Source organism: Pinus tabuliformis, chromosome X (genome assembly GCF_031772625.1).
Source record: "Pinus tabuliformis cultivar Carrire ecotype Pingquan chromosome X, CPIR1, whole genome shotgun sequence".
Lineage (NCBI taxonomy): Eukaryota > Viridiplantae > Streptophyta > Pinopsida > Pinales > Pinaceae > Pinus > Pinus tabuliformis.
In genome coordinates, this window is record NC_142308.1 from 1,234,243,397 (window position 1) to 1,234,253,063 (window position 9,667).

A 9,667-nucleotide genomic window follows, 5' to 3' on the forward strand; every position below is an offset into this window, starting at 1 on the left:
AAAACCCTGGACCTAGGACCTTTGACCTCAAGACAAAACAAGACAAGCTTGAAAGAGCTTAATGACTGATATGACCTGATCCAGCAAAACCAAGAGGGGTATAAATAAACCAGCTCCTCCATCAGGGTTATGGCATGCCTAACGGGATGCAAAATTTGACACTGATGAGACACCTACTAATGCAAATGCAAAGATCTTTGATCACTGATGGAGGGCTTTCAAGACTGACACTAACATGTTGATCATGCATTCATGTTGGTTGCATATGTGTTTCTAGTGTTGTAAGACCATGTGCTTGTTGCATTTGTATAGTATGGGTTCTGGTTGCAGTGAGGCTGCCATGAGAATTTGGTGGTATTGTTGTGGAGTGTGTTGTCATGAGTGTATGGTTGATTATACATTATTATACAAGTTAGCATTCGCATATGGTCAATTGTACAGTTATGTGGCGGTTGTTGTCATGCGTGAGGTAATGGTATGTGTAGTTGATATGGTCATGCATCAATAACTGGACTCTAGCTAGAATGATGGTTATATGCTTATATGCTTATGTGTTATATCTCTATATGTTGTCATGATTATGTTATACATGTATTACACTGATTTGTTGATCCTGCAAATGAGGTATCCTACCTGGATTATGCTCAGGTACGTTGGTTTATTATGATTTGGTTTAGCTGATATGATATACCTTGCAGGGAGAATATCAAATATGACTAGCAAGATGGTAGACTATAGCTCCCAAGACTCACCCTATGGATCATATGAGCAACATGGTTTTGGGAACTCTTCTAATTTGGTAGAAATGCCGAGAAACTAAAAGGAGTTGTAACACAGATAATGACAGAATCGTACAGACACAAGAGAAACATGTAAAGGCAAATGTAGTGATACTTCAGAGTTTGTCAAAAATGCAGTGACAGGGACCACTTCGGATCAGCCATGAGCAGGAGGACAAAACTAATGGAGCATATGGAAGTAGGTCTCATGGTGGTCACAGGTCGGGTATAGATGACACAGTGAGAGATGACAGGTCGTTGGATACTCCGGATAGGAGAGGTGATGGACACAGATACTATTCTAGTTCTGGTTCTGACAGGCATGATGATTGGCATCGTTATCATCCTTATAGGAGGAGTGACAAGGGATATTTGTCGGATGAGTTTAAGAAAGCAAAGCCACCTACATTTGATGGAGAGATGAATAAATCACAAGATACAGAGGCATGGTTGCTTGGTATGAGGAAGTTCTTCAAGTTGCATGATTACTTAGAGAACATGAAAGCCATAATAGCTACATTTAGTCTCAAAGGTAAAGAAGATATTTGGTGGGAAGATGTGAAGAATTTTAGAGGTATTCATGAGGAGGACTTTACTTGGAATGAGTTCGAGAGACTATTCAAGAAGAAGTACCTATCGAAGAGATACTTTGATGACAGGGAAAAAAAAGTGTGAGCTAAAGATGGGATCAATGATAGATGAGGAGTACACTAGCAAGTTCTTGGAGCTATTGAGGTATGTACCTTACATCAAGGAGGAGAAGGTCGAGATTCAGAGATTCACTAGTGGGTTACCGATTGCATTCAAATACAAGATTGATTTCGATGAGACTAGATCATTGGAAGAGGCCATATGAAAGATAAATCATTGCTATGAGCAATCGAAGCGCATATATGAGACTAAGCCAGACTGGAAAGGTAATGCAAGGAACAAATGAAAATGGGACAAGAAGTAAGCAAGACCTCAGGATACTAGTAATAAAGAGAATGCAGCGCTGTTTAAAAAGCTCAATGCATCTGACAAAGGATAGGGACTTCGATCCGAGGAGTAGAATAAGGAACCCGTGCAGTGTTGGACTTGTGGAGGAGAGAATCATAGGAGAGATTGTCCACAGTATCAGGGTGGTAGACCATAGATCTACAATGCTCAGGAGGCACAGATAGTGGGAGATGTTGGACAGAGTATTCCTAGGATCTATGCAGCGTTGGATAACAGACAGGCACACCATCAGGCATCTATCATTGAGATGGACAGTAAGCTTTGGGATCAAGTTGTTTCTATTTTGATTGACCCTATATCTAATTATAGTTACATTAATCTTGACCTAGTGGATAAGTGTGGTTTCAATAAAGAAGGGCATGCAAAGTCTTGGTTAGTGCAGTTGGCTACAAGTACCAAGAAGAGAGTTCATCATTGGGTAATATTTTGTACATTTGATTTGAATTGTATGCCTACGTCAACACATTTGAATGTATTACCATTGGGATCATACAGTATGTTGTTAGATATGGATTGGTTGTACTTTCATAGAACCAAGGTGGATTGTTATGACAAAGCCATTGAATGGTTAGATGATAATGGAGGACAAAGAGTCTTGCAAGGTAAAAAGAAAGCAACATTAGTTAGAATGGTGACAACTATGCAGGACAAGCATAGTCATAGGAAAGGGTGTGTGTTATTTGCAGTGGAAATTTCTAGTGACAAAGGTAAGGAAGTTGAGGATGTAGATGTTTTGAGTCGGTACCCAGTTCTACAGCAGTTTCAAGATGTATTTCCTGAGGATATTTCTGAGTTTCCACCTCAACGGGAAGTAGACTTTTCTATTGAGTTGGTGTTAGGGGCAGCTCTAGCATCAAAGGCACCCTACAGGATGATTACACCTGAGTTGCTAGAGTTGAAGCTGTAGTTGAAGGAAATGTTGGATAAGGGGTACATTAGGCCAAGTGTATCACCATGGGGTGCACAGGTATTGTTTGTGAAGAAGAAAGATGGTACTCTCAGGCTATGCATTGACTACACATAGTTGAACAAAGTGACCATCAAGAACATGTATCTGTTACCGAGGATTGATGACTTTTTCGATCAGTTGAAGGGAACAACAATGTTCTCAAAGATTGATATGAGATTCAGATATCATTAGGTAGGCATTAAAGAAGAGGAGAACTACAAGACAACTTTCTGGACCAGGTATGGGCATTATGATTTTGTTGTAGTTCCATTTGGTTTAACTAATGTTCCATCTACTTTTATGTGCTTAATGAATAGTGTGTTGCGTCCATATTTAGACAAGTTTGTTATTGTGTTCCTTGATGATATATTGGTATATTCTAAAAATGAAGAAGAGCATGTTGAATGAGCTGCCATGATTATTTGGCGACTATAAGCATTTTTTGTTTATTTTATGTTTTGAACTCTTAGACCAGTTTTGCTAATAACTTCTTATATATATTTATGACATTTATGTATATATTGATGGACCTAATGAAATCAGCACTGGATAGAATGGCTTGGCCCATTTATGATATTTTGCATATCTTTAATGCAAATGATACAACATGGAATTTTCTTTTTGATAATGGAAATTACAATTTTTTTTCTTGGGAAAAAAGAAGAAGAGTATGTTGATCATTTAGCAGCAGTGTTGAGAGAGTATCAGTTGTATGCTAAGCTCAGCAAGTGTTGTTTCTTTTATACAAAGGTACACTACTTGGGACATGTTTTTTCCAAGGATGGCATAGCAATGGACCCAGAAAATGTAAGATCTTCATGAAGTGGGCAGCCCCCAAGAATGTGGATGAGGTGATATCTTTCATGAGGTTAGAAGGTTATTACATGAGGTTCATCAGGAACTTATCGCAGATTACATATCTTATCACATCATTGCAGAAGAAAGGTAATAATTTTGAATGGACAGAGGAGTGTACGACCAGTTCTGAGCAGCTCAAGTAGTTGTTGACACATGCACTAGTGTTAAAGATTGTAGATCCAGACAAGGAGTTTGTAGTATGTACAGATGCTTGCAAGAGAGGACTTGGTGGAGTCCTTATGCAAGATGGACATGTGGTATGCTATGAGTCACGGAAACTAAATGAGCATGAGCAGAACTACCCGACACATGATCTTGAGTTGGCAACGATCATACATGCATTGAAGATGTGGAGGCAATATCTTCTAGGAAGGAGGTTTGTAATGATGATTGATTACATTGGTTTGTGGTATCTTTTTGACTAATTGAAACTGAATGGTAGTAAGGCTCTGTGGTTGGCCACAATCAATGAGTTTTACTTTGAGATCCGGTATATCAAAGGTAAAGAGAACAGGGTGGTAGTTTCTCTTAGCAGGAGGATATAGGTAAATCACATAACAAATATGAGCTCCTATTGAACAAATTTACATGATAGGATTTTGCAGGTATCTTAGCAGGATGTTAGGTATATGGAGATTGTGCACAGGTTGCAGTAGAGTTCAAGTAGTGGTACAGGTACAGGTACAGGTGGTGATACATGTATAGGTACATGTAGTGTTACAACTACATGTACAGATGCAGGTGCACAGGATGTGGACTATCATCTCATGACAGATGAATTGGTTAGATTTAGGGACAAGATATATGTGTTAGATAGCAGTAAGCTCAAGAAGGTGTTCTTGAGGGAGTTTCATGCGAAACCGTATTCAGGTCACCCAGGTTATAAGAAGCGCTGACAGCAGTGAATAAATTCTATTATTGGCCAAATTTTAAGAGAGATGTAGAAGAGTTTGTGGCTAGGTGCTTGGATTGTCAGCAAGTGAAAGTAGAGTGTAAGCATCCAGGTGGACTGTTACAGCCAATTCCAATTCTATAGTGGAAATGGGAAGTCATTTCCATGGACTTTATCACAAGTTTTACGAGGAGAGTGAGACAACGTGATTCCATCATGGTGGTGGTGGACAGATTGAAAAAGGTAGTGCACTTCATTCCAGTGAAGTCCACATTCTCAATGAGTGATGTATCACTGGTCTTCATCAGGGACGTGGTCAAATGACATGGAGTTCCGAAGAATATTGTTTCAGACAGGGATGCGAAGCTCACTTCCAAGTTTTGGAAGGAGTTGTTTGCAGGTTTGGGCACAGAGTTGGCCCTCACTACAACTTATCATCCGCAGGAAGATGGACAAACTGAGAGGGTCAATAGGATATTGGAGAACATGTTGAGAATGTATGTGATGCATCAACAATAGAAGTGGGAAGAGTACCTTCCATTGGTAGAGTTCGCTTATAACGATGGGTATTAGGAATCCTTGAGGATGAGTTTGTTCGAGGCATTGTATGGGCATAGTTTCAATACTCCCATTAGTTGGAGCGATCCAGTTAATAGGTTTTTCATTGGACCGGACATGTTGGCAGACATGGAGCGGGAAATGCAGGTAATCAAGAAGAATTTGAAAGCAACGCAGGATAGGCAGAAGTGTTATGCATATCAGAATAGGTTGTTTAAGGAGTTCCAAGTTGGGGAACAGGTGTAGTTGCACATCAAATCGAAGAAGAGATCCTTGCGGATTGGATCATGTGCCAAGTTGGAACCCCAGTTTTGTGGACCTTTTAGTATTATTGAGAGGACTGGGCCAGTAGCCTATCGACTTGCACTGCCTCTGATAATGAATATCCATGATGTTTTCCATGTGTCATTGCTTAAAAAGTAGTTAAAGATGTTGATCATGCGATTGATTGTTCTGTATTGCAGGTGGAGTCAGAAGGAGAATTCCAACCGAAAGCGAAGTGTATTTTGCGGAGAAAGATGCTCATGCTCCCGAACCGATCAATCAAGTAGGTTAAAGTGCAATGGAAGCACTTTGGGCTCGATGAAGATACATGAGAGATGGCGGATCAAATGCGGGCTATGTATCCTTACTTATTCACTGGTTAAGCAGATGTTTTGGTATATCTCTTTGGTATATGTTTTGGTACATGTTTTGGTGATGTTTGGTATACGTACATATGTATATGGATGTATATACCACCATGAGTTATGTTATAAAGCTCCAATAAGCAATATGGGTGTCATGTCATTATGATGTTATACTTGTTATGTTTTCATGTTGGTTTGCTTCTCCGCAGGATGACCATTGTAAATACTACAGTGAGCCAAGTTATAAATCTTAATGGGCATTGTGTTCTACTTAGAAAAGCCTTGTTGATTGTAGGTGTTGTTGAACACCGAGGACGGTGTTCCCCTAAGGGGGAGGGTTCTATAACAGCCCTGGTGAAAATTCCATGTAATAAAAGTTGATAAATGAAAAATAATAACCATGGTTGATGGGATACTTATTCCAAGCTGAATGTTGAGCAAACGAATAGTGATGGGGATCACTGGTGATTGATCAATGGTTAAGGAAATTGGAAAAGACAATGGCTAAGGCTTTGGAAAGGTAAAATGGCATTTTGAAACATTTATTTATGAAAATAAAGGAAATTAGGAGAAAAGAGAGGTGAAAGGTCACAGGTTGCATGCGATGAGGAACATTAAGGAAAATAATGGAAAATGAAGAAAAAAGAGGTCTCATTAATAAAAAGGCTTATTAGGATCAGTTCATAGACTTTTGTTAATTCAGTTTTGGAGCTCTCTCTATATTCTCTCTCTCATACTCTTGGACACTTAGAGTTTTCTTGGAGCACTATTGGAGGAGTGTGGCATACTTTGAGTTTTTGGAGAAAGGAAGGGCAGGAAAGTGTAAGAGGACATCGGGATCAACAACTACAATGAGTTTTTCTTGCAGGTATCGAGTTGCATGTATGTTATCCTCACTAGTTTTTGCATGCATGGAATATGCATATGGTTTTTTGGTCATGATTTGTCATTGGCATGGAGGATTGCCTGGATTAACAGTGGATTTGCCTAGCCTTTCCATTTCCTGGATAGCCATGGTGTTGTGCGTTCATTTCTTTGTTTTTCTAGTTAGTTCTCATGCTTCCTTCAGCTTGGGTTGAGTTACTAGTTCCTGGAACCTTGGTTGGACAAACGCTCTGGAGCCTTGTAACAACTTTGGTTGAGTTACTAGTCCTGGAACCTTGGTTGGAGAAACATTATGGAGCCCTTGGTGGGTTGAGTTACTAGTGTTGGAGCCTTGGTTGGACAAATTCTCTGGAGCCCTATATACGTTGTGGGTTGAGTTACTAGTCCTGAAATCCTTAGTGGAACAAACACTCTGGAGCCTTGGAAGGCTTGGGTAGAGACCAAACTGGTGATGGTTTTTTGATGTCCGACCATGAGGTGGAAACATTTTTTGATGGGTTGAGGTGGTTGGGCCTCTGGAAGCCCTGGATGGTTTGATTGATGTGTTTTATGAGATACCACGTTCATGCTTTGAATATGGCATGAGGGTGAATAGAAGAAGAGAGATTTGGCTCAACCATGTCTATGGTCGGGTGATTCGTGGAAGTCCCACAACTGGTTGACCTTTGCATCATTAATATGAGGTTATTTCTCCTTGTTATTTCATGAGTATTGTACTGGTTTATATGTGGATTATGGTTGTTATTTGCTTGGTATTTATGTTGTTATTATGTTGGTTATGAGCATGTATTATGGTAGTGGCTATGTATGGCTCTCATCATGGTTTTACTTGTAAATGGATGAACAATGTATCTATGGCCTAATGGATGAAATGAAATCTAATGCGTTGAGGCATCAATTCTTCATAGCGATTCTCAGATGAGTACGATACCCCTATGCTTAGATCTATTATTTAAACCTATAGATTACATATTTGTAACATGTTTGATGAAAAGTCTGTCATGGCTAGTTGGGGTCCAGCTAAGTCCTCGTTTAAGTAGTTGCATTTGTATCATCATTTTGTTGTTACCTTTCAATTCTAAAAGTGTCATTTAGTTATGGGCAGTGAACTGGGCTCTAGGCCTGAAAAAGTGGCTCAAATCCCGGAGATGTGGGCATAGCACTGGGAAGAAAAGTCCCTAGACTCATGAATACACATTTTTTGGGAGCATCTAGAGCCTCCTAGATGCATGTTTGTCGATATGAAGGGAGTGTTCGAGGGTTTAATGGTCTAAAAACTCAGTTAGACCCAAGGACTGGTTACTTGAGTGGTTAGGATGGCTCTTGGGAGTTATGTTGCTAATGTGGAAGGTTTGTATGGTGTGTTTCTGTCGGTTCCACTTCCTTAACTGACAATTAGGGAGTCGAATCATATCGTAGTAACTTCTCATCACATGTTTACCCCAGTTGGCCTGTTACTTGGGTAGATGTGAGAGGAGGGGGTTACAGATAACCCCAAATGAAAATAAGAATTGATCTTGAGACCTTTTTGGACTTCATGTAAGAACATTTACCACTTGAGCTAACCCTTGGGGATATTCTTTGAATCCACTTATTATGTGTGAATGCAAGGAGGAACTTGTTTTTATAAGAAAAGGGTGGTTCAAAATTTCAAACCTATCTAACTCAAATACTAATGGAATAAATTATTGTGTTGTTGGTTTTAATGACCATGGAGGTAGAAAGGAAGTATGAATCACATTTTTCTTAAATTTGAAAGGTTATTATGTATGGAGAAGAAAAATGCCTTGGAAATTTCACACACATACATATCAAGTGTAGAGATTTGGTAACCATTCTAGCTTTGCATACACAAATTTTACATACAACCTTAATATGCATAATCTCTACATTGACATCCACATACCATTGATGCACATAAAGGGAAATATAACTATAACACTGACAAGGATTAGTTGGTCTTCACTAGACTCATAATAGTTTCATTTTTTCACTATAATTTTTTCCAACATGAATCTAGAGTTGAAAAAAAAAATTGGCTATTAATAATATAACAAAATAAAAAGTTGCATAATTAATATGTTCATTAATGGAACAAAAATTCGTAGATGAAGGCATTGTCGCTCAAAATGACACACTAAAAGAGTTTTGAGCTTTGCCGTAATTTTTTTAGTTTGCTTGGGTGTTCTCATCCCCTTGGCAATTGGTATTTGGTCAAAAGAGTTTTAATTGTATGCTTTGCATCAATGAAGGTGGGTTGTTCAAGTAAAATTATCATAGGGGATAACTATGAAAACCGCTACTAAAATATTTTAACCGACCGAATGATACCAGGCTTCTCAACTTAAAACTGCCTTCCTTAAATTCATTGCCATAAACCTAAAAGAAGTCATAAAGTAAAAGTGGTTCAAATACTTGAAGACGAATTGCTCCTCTCTTAAACTGGGGACTCTTCCAATGTTTCCAAATACATAGGATGACGTGGAGGCTTTGTCAGTTCTAGAAAAAGTGGGTTATGTGCCCACTCTAAATGAAGAAAACTTACACCTAGGTCAACCAAACAACCAGGTGTCCAAGAACATGCCAAGGAATAAAGTGCAGAGGAAATCCTATGCGACACGTTTTGTGCCCAATGCGTCACAGTAACTTTCATACATCTTGCTATATAAAGCACGTGGCATATAAATTTGTTATATATGTGAGATAAATTCCCATGGAAATCCAATGCAACAACAGGGATGATTTTTGGAAGAATGATGGGGCAGTTCCATTTTATGGAAGGTCATTGTTACACATTTCTGAGACATGATCTAATACAAACAATATTGCAAGTGAAAATTTTCATCCATTTGCGGAACCAATAGAACTGCGTGCCATTATCAAATACCTTTGCTTCAAATAGTATGAACCACCTTTAGGAAGATGCTATTGAACTAGGTTAGCATATTGCTCTCAATGAATATGAGCTAAATAATCCATAGCAGAAAGAGAAAGATGGTCGAAATCACAGGCAAGGTTGGCATTACTTTAGCATCGCTTTCGTGAATGGACAAAGAAAGAGTTATGGTGAATGATCTATAAGAAGAAAATTTTGGTTTCTAAATATTGAGCAGGATGA